We start from the raw sequence: 21,541 nt of genomic DNA, 5'->3' as shown, positions 1-21,541 counted from the left end.
TCGTTCAAGCATGATCAAATGAAGGCCACCCTCTCCAGCATGCCTGGTCTCACCAACACCTTCCTGTGCCCACAAACCCTGGTCTGGAGTGGAAGGCAGGAAAACAGCCTGTGCATGTGTGCACACACACAGAGCATAGGCATAGACACAGATACACTCATACACACGCATCCAGGTACACACATCATACACACACAGGTGCTCGAACATGCATGAACTCAGATATACACACACACAGACATAGATACACATATCACACTTGCACAGATGTGTGCTCACACGTTGACCCAGATACACAAAGAAGCAGCTGCACACATCACACACACACAAGCCCGCACACATATGCACATAGACACATGCACAGATGCCGGTACACACATTACACACACAGATGCATACACACACTGACCAGATACACACCTGGATGCAGGCGCAAACATCACACAGAACACAGTGATGCAGGCATACACATGCAATGCATAGACTATGAGAAACACACGCATGTGAGACACACAGCACCTGCAGACACATGCACCTCCAGATGGGTCATGGTCTCTGGCTCCTGAGTAGCCCGATGCTGCTGTCCTATGTGCAAGGCTCACCGCTCCCATCTCCAAGCGAGGAGGAGGGCAGTCCTTCCCATAAGGTTTCTTTGGGGAGCCTTCGGCATTTTTCCCATATCCCTGCCTAAACATTAACCATTCATGGGCAAAGATGCCACCTCCTGTACCAGTGCATGTCTTGTTGGTTGCTGAGGGCTGGCGGGTACAGGATGGTCCTCCTGCACCCTGAAGTGGCTTTCTGGGACCCTATCCCTTGTGCTCTTGGCTGCTGGGCCCTCTCTAAGTCCAGGCTGGAGCAGGCTGGCAACTGATGTGTTTATTTGCCTGGCGGCGGGGTGGGTGGGAAGGCGCGAAGGTAATTGGTACATTTTGTAAGCAATCATCTCTTGGCGCCTTCTGCTGCAGTGTGCGGGTCGCCCAATCCCGTTAATCATGGCCTGGAGGCCCAGAGCCCCCATTGCCTGACAGCCTCATTTCTCTCCCCTGGAAGGATGGAGCTGCTCAGCCTCCCTAATGGTCTTATCTGTTATTCCCGGGCATACTCTCGCTCCTGGCGCACAGACGGAGACAGGGCCTGAGCACAGGGCCCAGTGAGTGGGCAAAGGAAAAAAGTAGGAAATAGTGTCAACTTGGAGCCTGCAGAGGGCGAGGTCCAGGTCGGGTTCCGGGGTCTCACCCTGACCAGTCCTCTGCACAATGCTTTTTACTTTTCACAGCAAAGGACCAGGCCAGAGAGGCTAATGCCTGAAGGAGGTCAGGCTGCCAGGTCAGCTGAGGCTCCATCCCAGCTTCCCCTGACTTTAGCTCCCATGTTAGGGATCAGCTATGGAATTTGGAAGCCAAATGCAAAATGAAAATTCAAGGTCCACTGTTAAAAAATTAATAATAATTTCAAGATAGCATTAAAACAAGAAGTGGGCTCCTGAGGGCTTGGGCCTCATGTGATTGCATAGGCCACGCATACTTGAAGCTGCCTGTCCATGTGTGAACCCACAAACATCACATGTGTGCACACATGCACACATCAGGCAGTGCCATGTGTCACAGCGAAGCTACTCAGGCTTAGGTTTGCTGATCCAGAGGCCATGAGCAAGGCTCCCTTCCTTCAGTGTCCTCACTTCTGAGACACAGCCCAACACTTGAAATATGATGGGGTCCTGTGGAGGGAGCTAGCTGGTACCCTACTGGGTACCTACTGGGAAACTGGACTGGCATCTTTATTGGTGCTGGTCTTAATGATGGAGATGTTGGCTATGCAAAGGAAGCACAAGAGCAAATTAATCCCTAGGTGACTCAGAAGAGGCACAGAGTGTGACTAATTCCCAAATTTAGTCCAGCACATACACTCACACATGGAAAGATCCACTGGGTACCAAGGCTTTGCAGGATGCTGACTTTATCTACTTAATGCTCCATTTGGGCCCAATCAGCTTCTTTATCCTAAGCATCCATTCATGATGCATTCATCCAACCACCCACGAATTCATCCATCCATCTACCCAACCATCTGTCCATTCATCCTCCATCCATCCATCCATCCATCAATTCATCCTCCACCCATCCACCCAGCTACCCATCCATCAACCATCTACTCAGACATCCACCAGTTTATTCACTCATTTACCCACCAACTCATCCATCATCCATCCACCTATCTACCAATTTATCCACTCTTTTAAGCACCCATCTACCCATTCATTTATTATCCAGCCATCCATCTGTGTATCCATCCATCCATCACCCACCAATACATCCACCCATTTATTCATCCATCCATCCTCCATCTACCCATTCATCCAGCCCCTACCATTTATCCAGCCAGCCAACTCTCATTCCTTCAGTAAGTGTGCACTGAGTTTTTCTTTCCCTTTGTATCGGCCCGTGAGGATCCACAGAGCCCTGCCCTAGGCCCTTCTGGGTGGACAGAGGGGTTAACTGTGTATAGTATGCTTCATTATCCAGGCTGTATGCTGCGGCCAGCTGAGGTGTGCGATGGGCCATGGAACTGGTGGCCAAGTTGGGGATGGACTACTGTTTGAGGAAGGCCTGGAGTAGGGGGGACTCACTGTGTCCTTTGGGCAGGGCACTCAATCTCTGTGCCTAGTTTCCTCACGTGAGTTACGGAGATAGTTATAACACATCTCCTGGGATTTCTATGGGGATTAAAAGTTAATTCTAGTCAAGTGTTTCAAACAGCAGTGGGCATATTGTCAATAAGTACCATGTTAACATGTGGCACACGTGTGGTTTCTAAATTTGTCTTTTACATTTAAAACTACTTTAGCTAGGTTGAAGGGTCTGTCTGGCCCCAGTCAAGAATCTAGTTAAGAGCAGGAGATGGGGAGAATATGCAAGACAGAGTAGACGCATATGTAGCCTGTGTTGTGATGAACAGTGGGGTGAACCCTCCTAATCACCGGCCTTGAAAAGCATGGTTGGCATAGTCCTGGCAGTTTCTATTGCACACCAGGGCTTGAATGTATTATTCATTTGCTCATGGGCCGTCCAAGCTGAACATAAATCCTTGAATCCCATCACAGTTGGAGTAGTGATATGGATTGAGGAGACGGGTACACAGGAAGCTCAGAAAGGGAAGGCTGTTCCATTTGGAAATCAGAGGGCACAATGTACTCAAGCTGTTCCAAAAGGGTGTTCCTGGGGAGGAATGAGCCTGGGAAAGGGCTGAGGTGGCCACAGACTGGAGGTCATGTTACACGCTTCTGAGGATTGGCTGAGTTTGGAGCTGCCCTGTCCTGCCGGTGGGCAGACTGAGGGAGGTGGAAGTATGCCCCTCAGAAGACATGGTACACAAGCAGGCTCTGGGGCAGCTGAGTCAGCCCCTGAGTGAGACGGGCAAACTGCAGGCCAGATGACTAGGAGACATGACCCAAGTGATTGAGCAGCTGGGCTTTCCCAGGTCTGCAGCTCTTGGCTTCAGCTCTGTGCCATCTTGGTGGTCACAAAAGAGAGGGAGGGAGATGTTAGTAGTAGAGGGAGGTGCTGGGACCTTGTTTCTGGGTGAGAGACTTCCCCGCTTCCTTCCTGCAATTGATCTTCTATTGGTCCACTGAACATGTGCTGGCCGGATTTCCCAGAGCCCCCTCAAAGTAGAGTGGCACGCTTCCTGGGGATTGGGGCTGAGGGGCTGGCCGGGGAAGAGTTGGGCTGGCTAGGACTTACCAGGTAGGCAACCCTGTGTCTTCTCATGGCTTGCCTGGAGGAAAAATCTCTCTTGAGATCCACGGAGCTGGCCTTCATAGCAGATTTGCCCTTTGAGGGTTTGCACCTTGCCTGTGGAAGACAGGGACTCTGACCTGTGGGGCTCCTCTCTTCTGTCACACTCTCTGGCTCCCTCTGCTTCTGTGTCCCTTGGCCTGGCCTCTCTCCTCCTGGGGCATCCTGGGGCCCCTCTTCAGGCCAGATAACTCTGCTTCAAGTTGAATCAGCCTCTAGACTGAGTCCTATGTGTTTCCATTGGAGACTGGGGCCCTGCTGGCACCGGGCATGGGGTGCTCCTGGCTCTTGAAGCTGATGAGGAACCTCCTGACTTGGGGGTAGCCTGTTATGCACAAAGATGTCTTAACATCTGACCCAGGGGCTTTATTTGAGGGAGCACATGTTCCTTCAGCTCTGGCTATGTCTGTGGGGTGCTGGATGCTGTGTCCATCTCAGTCCAGGGTCTGGTCTATTACTGGTGTGTGTATCCTCAGCAGTATGATGGGAATATGGACATTGGAGCCTAGAGCCTGAGCTCTGGCTCCTCCACTTACTACTGTGAGTCCTTAAGCAAGTTACTAACCTCTCTGTTCCTCAGTTTCCCTGTCTATGAGTTGGAGGGGTCTCTATGTTGTGAGTTGACAATTCATGTGTAAGGTACTTAATTTCTCAAAAGCTCCGGTATGTATTGGCTGAGCTGGTGGGGGCACCCCTTCCACCTTGGTAGGCTGCTATGGCTGGGCACCTAGGCATCTGGGGTTTGTATCATTCTGTCTTCTAAAAGCTGTGGTCCTGGCCTCCCCTTTGGGGATCTGAAAATAAATGTGACCTGTCTGCCTCTATATGGAAGAACAAGGCTTTCTAAGATCAAACGAGGCTCTGACATCAACTCAAAGGGGTATCGATCTACTGGAGAGGCAGGAAGGTGTGGGACAGCTCTCCGTAGCAGGCCCCCTAAGAGAGATGAAAGCCTGGCCTGGTCAGTATCCTGAGTCCTGGCTGATTATGTTTAACCCTGTGAAAGGGCCCAACCTCTGGGCATGAGATCCAGTGGTTATAGAGATCCCGGGACCGATTATGAAGACCACCAGGGCTTACCTAGAAGGAGAGGGACTCAGCTGGTCAGCACCACGGACAGCTCCCAACACTTGGCAGTGTTTCCAAGGAGGTCAGGGCCAAGAGAGGCAGGGCCTACATCCCGTCAGATGACCATGGTTGGGATTGAGGTAAAAAAACACCCCACAGCTCCTAAGGGTTAGGAGCTGCCCCAACCCCCTTGACCAGCACACCAGGGCTCCCGCCACATCTCTCTGCTCCTCTGGCTGGGAGACACAGCCTGCCTGGGAGCAGCTGGGAGGAGGGGGCCCAGTCCCTAGCGCAGGGCTTCTCAGGGTGGGCAGGCAAATGGGGTCACATTGGGGTTGTTCAGGTCCCAGTAACAGTCTTCCTGAGAGATCCAAGTCTTCTGTGACCCAGGCCACCTTTCCGGAACCTGGCCAGCCCCTTATAATAGGGTGTGGATCACGCTGAAGTCCATAGTCTGGCTGTGCAGTAACCAGAGAGAGAACTCAGGCCTGCCCTTGTCTGCCTCTCAGGTCTGCCCCTGCAAAGTAGGGGACTGTCCAGGATCCCAGCTCTGTGGAGATGAGGCAATGTGGATGAAAACAACACTTAGTACAGAAAGTGCCAAGCACAGGGCAAGCATGGCTGTCCTAATCAGCACCTGTGATGTGCTCAGAATGATTTCCATAATGGCCCTTTGAGGAACTGGATCTCCCACCAGTTTTTGTGTGGTGGCCAGGTGCAGATCCATTCTGAATCCTGGCTTCCTCCTCTAGGAATTGGGCATGAACTCTTCCCCCTAAACAAGATTGTAGCTCCTTATCAAAGCCTCAAGGAGAGGCAGCTGGAGCCTGGAGGTGGCTGGGAGGGGTCACAAAGACCTTGTCTTCCTATGGACTTCAGGCCTGCTGCCTTTTGGGCTGGACATACTGAGGCTGGCTGTGTGGACAGACTTGCTCCCCAAAGGTCTGCTCCAGAACCTGCTTTGGAGGGCAGGCCTGCTTGATTGGATGACTTGGCAGGCTCAGTGTGGATGGGACCCATGGGAAGAGGGAGAGAAATATGGCCTCCTCTTAATGACCCCGTGGTGGCAGCCAGGGCATCAAACACGTAAGACGTTTATGCGTCCTAATAAAACAGAGGTTGTAATTCTTTCCCCATTCTTGGGCAGGACCTGGGGGACCAGTGTGCCCTCTGAGTCACCTCTGGGAGGAGAGTCTCCCTGCTTCCTTTAGGTGAACACAGTGGCAGGCAGCAAAATAAAGCTATACTCCTGGCCACTACAGGAGCCAGTAGTTGGATTTGGGGAAGGTTACTTGTTCAGCCAGTACGTTCCTCAGTGTACCGCAGTCTAGATGAGAAATGCCAGTGCAGTCCTAGGTATCAGTCCCCTCTCTCTGTTTCTTGCAGTCTGCATGGCATGGGAGGGGCACACTTGAGAGCAGACCAGAACAAATGTGGGTGCAGTGCGGGCTCCACCCACACCACAGGCCTCAGGGCCTGAGATACGGTGTGGGGCAAGGAACAATGCCTACTGTGAGCCAGTCCCTGCCCTAGTAGCCCAGTGGACCCAGCTCCCTGAGCCTTTGTGCTTGGGAGGTGGGGGGGCAGATGTCCCTGTGGGACCCTGAGACCTATGGCTCAGAGTTATGACGGAAGTGCCTGGCACAACTATGTGACAGGAGCAGAGACTGGAGTGATGCACTGCAAGGAAGGAGTTCTGGGAGCCCCCAGGAGCTGGAAGACAAGAGGTTGTCTGAGACGCTGTTCTCCTTTGTGCTTGTCCTGCATAAGGACTAACTAGGTCTGACCTGTTGGCTCCTATAACTCTGCTCAGCTGGCTCTGAGTGACATCCCATACATATTTGTCGGAAGCTTTAGCCTGGTGTGGGGACACACCTGTAATCCCAGCATTTTAGGAGGCTGAGGCAGATAACTCACAAGTTGGAGCCCAGCATGATCAACTTAACAACTTAGTGAGAACCTGCCTCAAAACCAAACCAAACCAAACCAAACCAAGCCAAATTAAACCAAACCCCCTCCCAGGATGGTCCTAGAGGCCATGCCCCCTTCCTAGGCAACCCTGGCAGGCAGGAGTGGCCTCAGTGCTGAAGCAGATCTGAGCCCTTGCTGGGGTCGGCATATGGGGCTCCAGGCTGCCAAGGCCTCCTTCCTGGAGGAACTCAGCCTTCCCCCAACTCTTCCTGAAGCCTGCATCCCCAGGGAGCAGTCATTGGGAGGCAGCGGCCGGCTCCATCTGTTGTGCACCAACCTCTCCACCTTGCTTTTGTGGACTTCCAGGGTCACTTTGGTGGGGGTGCATGCGCCAAGGACTGTACAGGGCCCAAGGGAGGGGAGAATATGCAGGGTGGGAACTGGATGGGAGGACAGGGGCCGGGCAGTGTGATGATCATGGGGTTGACATTGGCTATAAACTTTAATGGATGTAAAACTGGTTTTCGGTATTAAGCTTTACCGACCATTTAATACCCCTGGTCAGGTCCTGAGCAGGTGAGTGGCTTCTCTGCCCCAGCCACCCTCTCAGAGTTGTTTGACCAGAGGCTGCTCAGGATGCCTGGGGCCGCTGACATCTCCTTGGGGAAGGGTGGGGGCTGGGCAGCTGGTGGGAGGGGCCAAGCTTTGCCCTGAAGCTGGATGAGGAGCCTCATGGCCTTGAGCACGGCTGGGGGTGATTCTGTCCTCCAGAAGTGGGTGCAAACTTGTTCCTCAGTGCTGCTCCCAGCTTCAGCGCTGTCGAGGGGGGGAGTCTTCTCTCATCTGCAGATGGGGAAACTGAGGCATCACAAAGTGGTCATTAGTCACAAATTGTAAGTAGCTGACGCAGTGGGCCCCTGTGGGACACACAGCAGGTTTTCCATGGTGGGGCACTTCCCATCCCTAGCTGTGAGAGTGGGAGCATCCAAATGCTCCTTCCAGACAGCGGGTGCAGCTCAGATGTTGAGTATCCTGTCCCCCCATGCCACACGGGCCCCTCACAGCCCCTTGGGTCACCAGCTCTGTCCAGACTGGGGCCTGGACCCCTCTCATGGTGATCTTGCCTGTTCTTGGGGCTATGACTCATCCCTGGGTGGGGTGGGGGGGCTGCTTCTGGAAGCAAGAAACTTGGGGCCCTGGCTGCCTCTAGAAGGCCAGTGGGGCTGTTTCCAACTGGGGTACTGTCCAGGCTCAAGGAGGCAGCTGAAGGCGCCCACAGGGCCCTAGTCCTTCATTCATTCATGTATCCAGCATCAATTAGGCAGCTGCTATGTGCTAGAACCCCTGACAGCAGTATATATCAGGGACATATCCTGTCCTTCAGGGAGAGAGGAAGCCCAATGGATAGTCCCAGCCCAGAGTGGGAGGGATGTCCCATGGTGGGGAACCCAAGGGCTCATGGGAACCAAGAAGGCAGGCGACATGTGGTGGTAACCCTCTTACTGGGTATTGAGGGATGAGTAGGAGTTCATCAGGAAGAGAAAAGGAAGACTGTTCAGGGCATAGTGAACAGCCTGTGCAACAGTACTGAGCACCAGCCTCTCAAGCTTCAGATAACCCTGAGAGGAATCAAGAGAGGGGCAGATGTGCTGAGTCCAGAGGGGAGGAGGTGTCACCTACTGGATGGGTTTGCATTTGGGCAGGCTTCGTGGAGCAGGTACCCTGAAGCACTGGGAGGGTGGCAGGTGGGCATTCCAGCTGCAGGGACAGTGGGTCCTCCCCACTCCTCAGCCTCTGCCTTCCCTGGAGGACAATTGGGGGTCTCCACACCTGTGTGTGTCACAGCAGAGGGACCTGGTGTGCCAGCAATAGACAGACCAGGGACCTGTCCCTTGATCCTTGGACTCAGGCACCCTGGCCCAGAGGTGGGCGGGGTCCAGTCCTGGAGTCCTGAGGAGGCAGTGGTCCTTGCAGAGGTACAAGATGGTGCCAGGCCTGGCTCTGGGACCACAGCTGACCCTGTAACAGTTGTCACTGACAAAGCTTCGAGTGGCTGGGACCCGGGCAGTGTCAAGGCCTGGGGAGGGTCCTGGCCCTGACCCTTGCCAGGGGTCCTTGTAGGTTTCATGGTGGAACAGTGGCAGCTCAAGGAGATCAAGGGACTCGCTGAAGGTCCAACACCCTAAGCAGCATTGCCAGGACTTGAACCCTGTTCTCTGGTGGCAGATGCCACACTGCCCCTGAAAGAGGTGCTGAAGCCCCTGTCCTTGAGTGGCATTGGCTCTAGAGATGAGCTCTGTGACCCTCATTCCGTGGTGACTTCTCAGCCCCAGGCCTCAGTTTCCACACTTGTCAAGGGGGAGGCTGACCCACATGCTGTCTGGCTCCCTGATGGCTGGCACTATCTGCCACGTGGGACCATCACCGCTGTCCCAGCCCTGATCCTAACCCCAAATGCCTGCTGGGAGACATGAGCCTGGGCTCCCTCCAGGAGCCAGCCTAGGGAGAGAAGTTTGGCACTGGCTTCCAAACTCAACACGACACTCTCGCCCGGAGCTATGGTGGCAGATGGCAGCTGACAAGTGGAATAAATTAGGGTGCGATTACTTTCTAGCGGGCGTCACATGGAGCAGTGGGAGTGAAGCCCTGTAGTTCAGCATGTGGGCTGGGCTGGATTGGAGGAGGGGCCACCAGAGTCCTCCTACTTCTGGGACAGCGCTGCTGCTCGGGCTTCAGCCTGCTGACACTGTGCGTTATGGTTCTGGGTGCCACTGATGAAGGTGCAGCTCAGAAGGGCCCAGTTCACTGTCATCATCCCTTCCCACCTGCCACAGAAGCCAGGCACTCCAGGCAGACCCTGTCCTGGGAGTGGGCGACCCCTGTCCCTTGTCCGCAGCACTGTTTGGCAGGCTGCAACCTTCTCAAGTGCAATAACAGCTTGGTACTTTGGGATTCTCAGAGCTGGGTTTGTCTGTTCATCTAAGAATGATTTCCTGACAGTGGTGCATGCTTTGTAATTCTGGCTGTTCAGGAAGCTGAGCCAGGAAGGTCACAAGTTCAAGGCCAGCCTGGGCAATGTAAGATGATCCTGTCTTAAAGTAAAAAGGGCAGGGGTTGTAGCTCAGGGCTGCCTTGGTTCAGTCCCCAGCACTGCAAAATCAATAAACAAAAGCCCCGCAATAACAACAAAACCATCTCCTGAGAGCTCGGTAAGGCAGAGGCTGTTGGATTCATAGTCAGCCAGACCTGAGCTGTCACTGCCTTGGGAGAGGACTGCGGCTCACACTTCAGGTGACAGGGCCCATCTGGCCCTTGTGAATGGCCAGCCTGGTAAGGTACTTGCAGGTGCAATCACACTCAGTCTGGTGACCCCTGTCAGCATGAGACTGAGGTCCTCCCATTTTGCAGAGGTAGAAGCCAGGCATACCAAGGGCATGGGGCTCACTGGGGCCCAGCAAGGTGAGCGTTCATGTGTGGGCTCTGGCATGGTCCTGCCCCAGCCCTGTGGGAAGGTGGCAACACAAACAGGCCTGTGGTGCTTGTGGTGACAAGCACCAGGTGCTCGGGAGCTCAGAGAAGGAGGATAGACCTCTTTGCGAAGGTGGTCTTTGATCAGAGACCACAGTGAAGAGGAGGGGTGAGCTTGGCTGAAGCATAGGGACTGAGAGTGATCATAGGAGGGGGTCATGGAGTGCCAGGGTCCTGTCTACCATGGATACCTGCTGTGGCTCCTAAACCCTAACCCAGTGACACCTCCACCCTCGGTCTGGGTCTTCTACTGGACACTGCCAGACTTCATGGTGGTCTGCAATATGTCACCTACAAATTCCCAGTCCCATGAGCCCTGAAGATGTCATCATCTGACACTGCAGCTCCACCAGCTTAGACCCTGGCACCTGTCCTACTGTCTCTGCGTCCTGCGTAAGGCAAGAATCTGTCTTATCCTGGGACCCCTCCAGGGCCTCTGCTTCCATCTCCTCCTCCTGCCCCAAGCTTCCCGAGGCCATCCATCAGGAGTGTGTCCTGTGCCTTCCCCTTGCTATCCTAGGTGGTGAGCAAGGCTGGTGGTGAGTCTGGCTTTAGACCAGCTGAGTTTGGGGCGGCCTTGGGACCTCTAGGGAGGTGAGATTCCTTTGTGTGGAGCTGGCAGAGACACCTGGCTGGGAAGAGAACCCCACAGATGGAGCCTGGTCAGATAATCCCCAGGCAGAAGGAGGGGAAGTAGTAGGGGAGCAAGCCTGCTGCATGGATCCCCAGGCCAGTGCCTAGGCATGGCCACCTCTGCTATGTGACCAGATCCAGCTCTTGCTTCTGCCCGTAGGTGTAGCCGCCCCAGAGGTAGCTCAGGATTTGTGAGAATCATGATGAATTGGTTGAGAGTCACAACTTATTTGAACTCAGTTACCAGCAAAGGAAAGAAATGAGTCAGCGCACGAGGCATGGCTGTGTGCCCATCCCTTGGGAGGTGCTGGTAGCTGGTCTTCCCTCCCTACACCTGGGTGTTGAGTCAGGAGGACCTCAGGAGGGGCTGGTAGGGCCTTGGCCCCATGGTTGGACACAGGGCAGATGGGGGAACTGGGGTACTACTGGTCCCAAATTTTCTTCTTTTGTAGAAATCTGACCCTCTAGGAAGGGTTTGTAGACACTGAGCCTGACTTTTGTTACTCTTTGGGCCCTGTTTCTGGTCATAGATCCAGCCCTGATCCCCTCATATACTGATCCCTCATTCTGGCTACAGGCTGACCACCGACCCTGGTCACACTGAGCCCTGATCCTCACTACAGACTAAGTTGTGGTCCTGGTCACTAAGCCCTGACACTGGTCATGGCCTGAGTCTTGATCTCTTCTTATCAAACTCCCCTGAAAGAGATCACAGTCTGCCCACAGGGTGAGGCTGTGCTTAAGTAGCTTTTAGCTCTAAGGTTGGGCCATTTGTGTCTAGGAAGCTGAGAACCCCCATTTGGGGCACCCCAGAAGGGCTTCCTCCAACTGCTGCTGGCCTCTAGGAACCCCAAGAACACTGGCCGGGTAGAGAGAGGGCTGTGTGAGTGTGGGTGTGGCAAGCACAGAGGTCAGAGGGCTGAGAGCCAGTCAGCTGGGACGGCAGAGGCCTGCAGGGTCCAAGGCAGACATCGATCTCCTCTCCCTTCTGAGGGGCCTTTTGGCATCCTGAGTTCCTGGAAGGTCCCCACAGTGGCCCTGGGTACTCTGACCTCTGTGGTGGCAGCTCAGCTCCCTGCCCTTTTCTGCAACCCTGGCCACTGTGGGCCCCACCTGCTGTTGGAGAAGTGGCTTCTGCATCGCAGGACAAGGTGGGGCCCTGAGCTCCATGGGCCTGGACCCAAAACCTACCCTCCGTAGCGTACTGTAGCCTGAAGAAAGAGGAGGAGAGAGTCAGAGCAAAGAAGTGGAGGGGCCAGAGGTAAGGGGTAAGGGTTGGGAAAATGAGAAGACATTCTAGGACAAATCCCTTTCCCCTTCAAAGATGTGCATAACCATTTGGAACTTTGATTGCAAGTAGAAGAACACGAAACTCCAAAGGGCATAAGCAGGAAAGGGCATTATTTCCTCATGAAAGACCAGGGTTCAGGGTCAGCTTGATCCAGATCATAGCAGTATCTATAGCACTTGGTCTCTGTTTCTTTGATCTTCTGGGGTGGGTGCAAGCCAGAACCCCATGAGGGCAGCAGGTAGCCAGCTGCTCCTGCCCAAATTCCTTCCAGGTCAGGGTGAATGGCACATGGAGAATCTCTGCACAACAGTCTTCCCCCATTTATAGGGACCATACTGACCACCTGGTGTCACAGGCCACTGTGGCCTGTTAGGCCCTGACTGGCTCACTTTTAGTCTTATGGCTTCAGGGAAAGGAGAAGGGTCCCTCAAAGAAGCCCAGGTTCCCCTTTGCTCATGGGCAGCACTGTCTTGTGGGCCCCTATCCCTGTGTCCCCATCCCCAGCCCAGGCCCAGGTCTCCCTGAACGATGAGGTCCATAGGGTCCACGGGGGAGGAGGTCTCCACCAAACTTGAAGAGGGAGAGGCCTCGGGCCACAAGAAGACCCAGCATTCACAAGGCATTCTGGGAAGGCAAGGATCACTGTAGCAAGACCATGCACAACCTGGGGAGATGAGCTGGCAGCCCCTGGTGGGACCGGACTAGAGCTTAAGGCCATCAGTGGAGGGAGAAGGACCTGCAGCTGGGGCCTCACTGATGGAAGCTCAGAGCCAGGAAGTGGCTGGGTCCCCTACTGAGAGCTAGGCTCTTCCTGGGCACAAGGGGCTCCCGTGCTCCCTTCCATATGGGTTCCTTTCCTCAAAAGTGCAGATGGCCCCCTCCAGGGGCCGAGGACAAGGCCCATCCATCCATCCCAGAGAGACGGACTGGGAAGCGGATGCTGACCATGCTTCCCTGTTGCTGCCTCTTGCAGCACTAATTACAAGGATGTCCCTGAACACAGCTCATGGCTAAGTCCTTCATTATAGGATCTGTCATGGAAGAAAAATGTTACATTTTGCTTCTAAGGTTTTTCTTTGATCTTACAGGGGAGGGGGAAAAAAAAAGAAAGAAAAGGAAAAACGAAGTGACAAAAATCTGCCCATGGAGTAAGGTCTTGGGCAGAGAGGGCCTGAGGATATAGCAAGAGTCCTGGGTCACCCCTGTCCAGTCCCACTTTGTACCCTTTCTGGATGGCCTGTTCTAGGTGGGATCCTGTGTCAGCTACTGCCACAGTGCTGCTGGGTAGCAAAGTGGCCCAACTTAGTGGCTTAAAGCAGCAAGCACTGCTGCTTTCTCTTGAGTTCAGGGTGGGCCCAAGAGGTCTACCTCTCCTGGGGTATTTGGGGCATCTGCCATCACCTGGGGGCTGGCTGACCTGGGCTGGGATGATGGGATAGGCTAGGCTGTGCCTCACAGGATGCTGAACCCCAGGAGCCTGGTCTGGCTTGTTCTCGTGCTGTGTGCTTTGTCCTGAGGCCCAGGCTTAGGACTAGCCCATCTACTGAATTCTGCTGGCCAGATTGAGTCCCAGGCTGACTGCCTCCGGAGGAGAGGGGAGGCCCAGGAGCAAATGGCTCTAAGTGGAGCAATGGGCTCAGTGTGCGTTCCCAAAGTCACAAGTTGAAACCCGGCCTTGAGGTGATGGTGGTAGGAGGTGACCCTTCGAAGGTGGGGTCAATGCCCTTACAGATGGTGGTGAGGGTGGGGTCACTGCCACCCTGAGAGCTGCCTGTGCCATCTGCCATGGGAGGGGACACTAGGAGAAGGCACTTCTTCAGGCCAGATGCTGCCCTCAGAACCTACCCCGAGGGTTCCTGAGCTCAGGCTGCATCCTGAGAGGGGGAAGTGTCAGGGTTAGGAGCCGCACTGTAAGAGGCGGGATTCTGTCACAGTGGCCTGCAGGGATTGATGCAAATGGTAACAAGAGGAGCTGGCTTCCCTGGGCTCCAGAGACTGCAGCCGGCCTTGAGAGGCTCTGTTTGAGAGTGTGCAAGGGGTCCGGCAGGAGGTGGACAGTGGGAAGGTTCCTGCACAGTGCCATCACCTTCCTGTGGCACGGCCTGTGGCCCCTGCTGCCTGCAAACACATGGCTGTATGGGGCCTTGATGGCAACAGGAGTGAAATCAGCCTTTTGCGTATGCCCGCCACCCAGTGCCCAGACATTGTGAAAAGGACCAAGTTCCTCTTTCTTGGTTCAGCCCCAGCCTCACTTCCTCCTGGAAGCCCTCCCTGACAGTCACGGAGCCCGTGAGTCTCTCTTGAAGGAAGTGCACAACAGACTCCAGAGCTAGAGAGGGTGGGTGCAAATTCTGCCGGGGCGTGTCCCTGCTGCAGGACCTGGGTGGGCCACTCAGGCTCTCTGTGCTGACAATGAGGACAGAGGGCCACACCCAAGGTGGCCGAAAGACACAGGCTCGAAGCTGTCCAGGACAAATGGTGAGGGTGCGGGGCCTTCTCTCTCAGGACAGGTCTCGACAGAGCATCCCCGAGCAGGCTGGTGGCTGCCTGGGGCAGGGCTGGCACCTGCCTCCTGGGAACGGGGTTTCCTCTTGGGGTGATGAAAATGTTCTGGGACAGACAGAGGTGGCAACACACCAAGCGCTGCGGAGTTGTATGCTTTATAGTGATTAATTTTATCTGCTGCGAACTTTTAGAAAAAGTGTTAGCTGGAATTTTTCACCAGAACTTCCACCGATGCAAAGTGAATGCTGACAGTGCATTGACGGCGGGAGGTGCTGGTACGTGGTGTGGGCGCCTTCTCTTCTCACAGAGTCTGCATTCCAGTGCCTCATTTATTCATTCAGCAAACTCCTGCTCATGCTTATTTAGCCTCATAATGTGCCATCTCTCAAGGGCAGGCTCCTGCGTGGGGCTGATGGCTGTTAGCTGCCTACTGACCCCAGGCCTTGCTGCCTCTCAGCCACCCCAGTCCATGTGGCTGGGCCCAGGGATGCCCAGGAACCAGTCCTGCCTCGGTCTCATCTTTCTTGCTTGGCCCCTGGCTGTCCACAGGTTCTTGTTGGATCAAATGCGGTGGGGGGCCCATCTCTCCAAGACTCCCTGGGTTCCATCCCCTCTCTGGGAAGCCCCTAAATGCCAACACCCCCAGAACCTGGCAGCCGATTGCATGGCCCCTCCCTGGAAATGGAGGTCGGCCCTGCAGGACTGGGTCCCCCTTCTACCATCCTCCCAGGCTTGTTCCATGGTTTTATGACTCAACTCCACAGTTATTCTTGAGTGTGCAGTGATTCTATTCTGGGCGGCTCGGATGGGTTTTGATTATATGACTCGTTTCTGTGATCCCATTATTTTACTCTATGATCTGGGTGTACTATTCTGCTATTATCCTCCATGATCTCATGATTCTCTGGGTCCCATGGAGAAGTGTTGAGAATCTGGGGCTGGAACAGGAAGAAGGGGAGCAGATCTGTGAGCTGTGTGGACTCCAGCCTGGGATGCTGCTCCCCGACACACTGTCCTGCCCCCATCTGCCCAGAGGGGGTGGTGGTTGGTGTAGGGTAGGAATGGGCGTCCATAGAGTGCCCTTTGGAACCTCCTCCTCTGTTACCTCCCTGCTTTCCTCCTTCCAGCATCACCACCTCCCCTTTGGGCTGGGGACCTGCAGCTTGACTTATCCAGAAGGAATAAAAACCTTCAGATTCACTTTTCTGACCATGGTAAGAGACTGGCTAGGTGGTCGTCTCTCCTCGGGTTCTCACAGAGTCCAGGTCAAGAGCTGCTCAGACTCAGGGGTGTGATGTGAGCATACCAGGCAAGGCTGGTCCTGGAATGACACTGGCTTGTGGTTGCCCAGACCCCTCCTCAGCGGCTTCTTAAGGGCCTAGCCTCCCCTTCCTTCCAGGCCCAGTGGGTTTGGGCTTGTCTGCCCAAACCTGTGCTTCTTGGCAAGCCACTGAGGCAGTCTGGGGCCCTCAGGCCTAGAGGCCACGGACCAAGTCTCCTGTGGAGCAGTTCCTGGAACTGTGAGGCTCTGCCCTGAACCTTTTCTCAGGAACCTCAGGCTTTCCCCAGCCCCTCCTGCACACTGACCCCTCTGTTTTCCAGCACCCCTTTTCTTCTGACTGTGGATGGTGTCAGGAGGGCCACAGTGGAGCTTTGGAAATGGCTCTAATTCAGCTCCCGGAGGCTGTAGTGCTGTGATCCTTTCTCAGAGCCTTAGCTCCCTCCTCTGCCCTGCACCCTGACACACAGTGGGTACCCTTCACTGAACAGCTGTTGGGCTGTCTCCTCACCCCCCAACAGAGGTTTGTCCTGGCCCAACAGTCTTCCTTGACTGGCGGTGATGCTCTTTTCCCAGGGTGACACCCACACTCTGGACTGCTGCGCCAAGGTGGACAGATGGTCACCAGGCACACTCCTGGGCTCCTGTGGGTCTGCAGTCCCTTCTTCCCTGGCCTGTTTACTTCCTGAAACTTCTCTGAAGCTCCCCACTCCCAGATCACAGCAAAGGGATCCCTGTCTGGGGATCCCTGACTAGAACACTTGATCCCAGGGGTTGCCCCAGGAATTGGGTCTTAAGAAAGTGATGTTTGATGCAGCTCCTTTGCCTGCCTGGACCCCATCACTGGGACAGATGGGTGCGGATGTCACAGCTCTTCTGCCAGATGAAAGAGTATTGTCCAGGCAGGAGAGGGCAGGTGAGCGAGCAGGGAGGTGGGCAAGGGGACTGAGGCTGATGCAGGTCTCTTTCTCTGTCTCTGTCTCTGTATGGGTTGATTTGGGGAGTATCATAGCTATGCCCAGCATGCAATAGGGCAAGTTGCTAAGAGCCATTGATGCATGGAGAGAAAATGACAGTCTCAGATCTGTTAATCATCATTTGAAGTGCATCGCAGGGGCTCAGGACTCCTGGGAAGCACCGGGAGGGAAACTATTGCCTTTCAGTTAGCCAAATGAGTGGACTGGACTTGGGGAGGCAGGGCACTGGAGCAGGGAGCTCAGTCTCCCTCTGCAGTTGAAGCCCAACAGGGAAGGAGCAGGTCCTGAGACTGGGTGGACTTCTGGTGGTGCACTGAGAATCCTGACCCCTGTGCTGGCGTTCTGAGATCCAGCCCATGCCTCCATGGATGGCCACTTATAGGGATCAAGTAGAGCAGATGCCTGTGGGAAGGTGTGGTTCCTGTGGAGTAACTTTCCAGACCTGGGTGAAAGTCAGGAAAGCCAGCTGGAAGCACTGGGCCACCTAGCAGTGACAGTGTTTTGACTTGCAGAGCCTGGGAGGAGCCTGGGCTTGGCTTGGTGTTGCAGGAGGAAGGGCTTCGGGCATGGGATAGCTTGTTCTTGGGAGTGATCTCTGATGCTGGACTTAACCCCTTCCAAGGCTCCTGGTTCCTGGAGGGTTCTGGTTAAATGCAGAGGAGATGCCAATCTGTGTGGCAAACTGTGGAGGAAGGAATGGAGAGGCTCTGAGGGGTAGACATGCCATAATAGTTCTGCGGGCCCCCAGGGGATGAGGATCACCTGGTGTGGAGAAGTCCTGGGCCCCCTGTGCTGGAGCCAGTTGCAGGAGGTGCAGCCACAGAGTGGGGCTTCCAGGAGCAATGGGGTGATGTGTCCCAGGCTTTTGAGGCCTGTGGCAGCCCTACACTACAGGAAGGAATCCCGCTGTGGCTAGCCAGGTGGGGTGGCAGCAGCATCTCCCCTGCAAGGAAGTGTAACATTGGCTTCTGGTACCCTGTGCACCTGGCGAGGTGACTGGGCAGCTCAGAAGATTCTTGCTGATTGACAGCGTCCATAGGAATCCTGAAGATGTGAGCTGAAGGCTGAGGTCAGCTGCTAGCTGCCAGGCCCAGCAAGTTCTCAGACCCAGAGACCGTCAGGATGAGTAACAGCCAGTTCCCACGGCGGTGGGTGCTGTAACAACATCTCCACCTTCCCCAAGGGGCTGGGGCCTAGGGAGGCCATTTGCCAAAGGGGAGATCCACAGAGGCTCTGAGGCACAGGCTGTGGAGTAGGGTGGCCCTATGCCTGCGGTCCAAGGCCCCCTCTTAGGCAGCTGTGAAGCAGGACTCGGGGCCCAGGTACTGGGTCCTGGCTATACCCCCTTAGCAGGGTGTCCTCTAGTCTGCCCACATAGGCCTGCCCACCCTTAACAATGCTGGTGGCTGAGCTCCTCTGCAAAGGACACGGTGGCCCTCTGTCTTCTCCCTGGTGCTCTTGGCGCTGTCCTAGCAGTGACCACTCCCACCTAGCTGTACAGCCATGTGCTTATGAGTTGGTTTCCCCACTGTTTACAGTCTGCAGAGCATGGCAGCATGGCCTTTGTCCCCCATCCCCTCATCTGCAGTGTTGGGCATGGTGCCAGGTGTCACAGGTGTGCACGGAGCAAGAGGCCCTTCTGCTGTTCTTTACCAGGAGCTTCATCTTGTGGCCTGTCCACTAATGCCACACACCCTTTCTGTGACCTCTGTCCCTGTGCTGCCTGGCAGGACAGCAGCAGGCTGGGCTAATAGCAGAGCATAGCAGCCAGGTGCTGTGCTCTGGGAAGTTTTGATGACTGGCGAGCCAGGCTACTTTGAATCTTTCTCCCTTCGGAAATGTGTTGGTTCTGTCCTTGGCTCTCTGTGCTTGAACCCTAAGTTCAGTGATCTGTGTTTGGATGGTACGTGGACTGTCACCTCTCCGACCTGTCCAGTGACACTCTGAGGACCCTGCAGGCCTGGATGGCTCAGAGAAGCCCCTCAAATGCTTTGTTTGGGATGTGGATGCATCTGGTATGGTAGCACTGGCTGAGCTCTGCTCCTGAGGCTTGTCTTGGGCACCTGGTCCCCTTGAGTATGAGGCCCTACACACTGGTCCTCTCCTGGGGTTCCCCATGAGTGCTGAGACATGGGCTCTGAGTTCTTCAGCATCTTTCCAAAGTCCCTCAGCTCATGAGGGCCCCAGCCTGGACCTGAGCCCATGTTCCTCCTCCAGCCCCATGCTCTTCCCCCTTCTCCAGCCTCTGCAGCACATGGCTGCCTGAGTGCTGGCCCTGCCCTTCAGAAGCTCTAGGTCTTTATGGAGGCCAAGGAAGACCTGGAGGCACAGTGAAGAGCTGAGCCAGGCAGGAGCCTAGGAGGCTTCTGAGGATTGGTGACTGGCAGAGAAACAAGACAGGCCTTGGCCACAGCAAGTGTGCTTCCCGTGAATAGGACAGCCATCTGCCAGCTTTCCCTGTGTACTGCAAGGGAGCCATGGCTATCAGTAGGACAATCACAGTTCATATGAGTGCGTCATTGAAGTGTCACCGATCCTTGGTCCGGAGGATGCTGTGCTGCTGAGATACCCAGTTTGGATTTTCAGCTGTGCCTATCCAGGGCCTGGGGATGGCTCTGGATCCTTGGGCTGTGCTTGGGAACATGGGTGTGGCTGATGCCAGTCTCAGTTCTGTCATGTGAGGGATATGTGTGTGTGCACACAGGCAGGAGAGCAGGTGTCTGGGTGCTACTGTAGCATCCTGCTCTTCCTTTCTGATAACACTCACCATGGCTGGTCTCCTTCACCAACTGCCAGACCCCAAAGCTCAGCATTCTTCCCATGCTGCAGGGGAGGAAGCTGAAGCTCTGGGAAAGTACCAACTGAAGGCCATGAAGGCCACTCCCCTTCCAGGTGGCAAGGCCAAGCTTCGAACTCTGGCCTGGGGGATCCAGGAGTCATAAGGCCAGGGCCCGTGACGTGTTGATGGGAGCCAGCCTGACAAGATAGACCTGGGTGAACCTGGCTCCTTCATCTTCGGTCTGTGTGACCCTGGGAAAATCTTGGAGCATCTCTGAGTCTCAGTTTCCTTATCTGCAAAGTGGGCATCAGGTTCACAGCCCTGTCTGCATTGTGAATCCAAAAGGTAATGAAACAAACAAGCCCACTTGCAATCTATTTAGCAGCGCTGCAACCTGATGATGTATGTGGGTCTCTTCCTCACCCCTGTGGGCACTTGTGGGCTTTGCCACAGAGCTGTCTGCATCTGTGCCCAGAGCACCCCATGTGGCTGTTCTGTGACACATGCCTTATGACATACTGCACTATATCACTTTTCTAATATCCCAAATGTCCCTGGTTCATGAGCCTTCTGGCCCCAGGCCTGGGACTAGAGAGAGACATGAAATGACAGTAGTCACTCATGGCTGCATGGGGGCTTCTGGAGCAGGACATGGTGGCGCAGGACTGATAGCACTTTTCTGTCAGCACTGGCCCCTTGTTCCTGCAGCAGACCCGGCAAGTGGCCATCCACCAAGGTGGCAGGTGCTGTCTTTGCAAGGGGACTGTTCAACTTGCAAATGAGACCTCAGTGTTTCTAGCCCTCAGCGGTCTCCTGTCCCTGAAGCAGGGAGTGGGCAGGGCAGGGGCACACCCCTGGAGAGTCAGTACTGTTTCGAATGCCAGCAGCCCCAGCTCCTGGTCCTTTGGAGGTGCCCAGCCCCCACTCTGAAGATGGGAGTGTGCTCATAACAGGAGGTGCCTATGACTAATGTGGATCATCACTCTCACTTCCCCAGGGCCTCCTCCCAGAGCCTTCACGGGATCCCATGGAGAGTGACTGCCTCACTCAGCAGAATGGAGCCATGTGTGGGGCGTCGAGGGGCACACACCCTTTGCTGACCATGAGGAGACATCTTTGGCCTCCCTGGGGCCGTGAGGGGAGTCCTGAGCCTCGAGGGCAGCCCCCAGCTACTGCACTGTGTGGAGTGGGCCTGTGCCCAGCCAGGCTTCCTCATGCTCCCACCTTAGCCTCTCTGAGCCTCATTTTTCTGCCTGATAAGTGGGGCCATTTGCTTCCCTCCAAGGGAGCCTCAGCCTGCGGAGGCCGTCCCCGTCAGAGCCTACCCGCTCTGGCCCACAGTGGGCCATGACCCTCATTTCTCATCCTCCCTTCTTGTCCTCAGGATGAGGCCTGTGTCCCTAGTGGTGTGTGTGTGGGTTCCTGGGATTAGTTGAGTATTTCTATCTGGGCTTAGTGCTGAGTTCCAGGGGAGCATCTGATCCCAGGCACAGGCTTTCCTTCCTGATTCTAGGTTGTGTGGGTCCAGCTCTGCTCCACTCCCTCTGAGAGATCAGAGACTTGCCACTGCCTCCTTCAGAGCTGGACTTTTCCCTTCATGTCATTCTTCTGTGGAGAACTGAGACTTACCCCTTCCTTCCCTGAGCTGCCTGCTCCAGTGTCTTCTGGACAACTCATAAATCCCTTTCCCTTACCTCTGCCCCAGGAAACCTTCACGGCAGCCTCTCTCCCTCGGTGTCCAGTGCACTGAGCACTTGTTAATCACGGGGACGA

The sequence above is a fragment of the Heterocephalus glaber genome, unplaced genomic scaffold (genome assembly GCF_053883595.1).
Source record: "Heterocephalus glaber isolate CG9 unplaced genomic scaffold, H.glaber_assembly_v1.0 deba00000281, whole genome shotgun sequence".
NCBI lineage: Eukaryota > Metazoa > Chordata > Mammalia > Rodentia > Bathyergidae > Heterocephalus > Heterocephalus glaber.
This window is presented reverse-complemented; position numbering follows the sequence as displayed.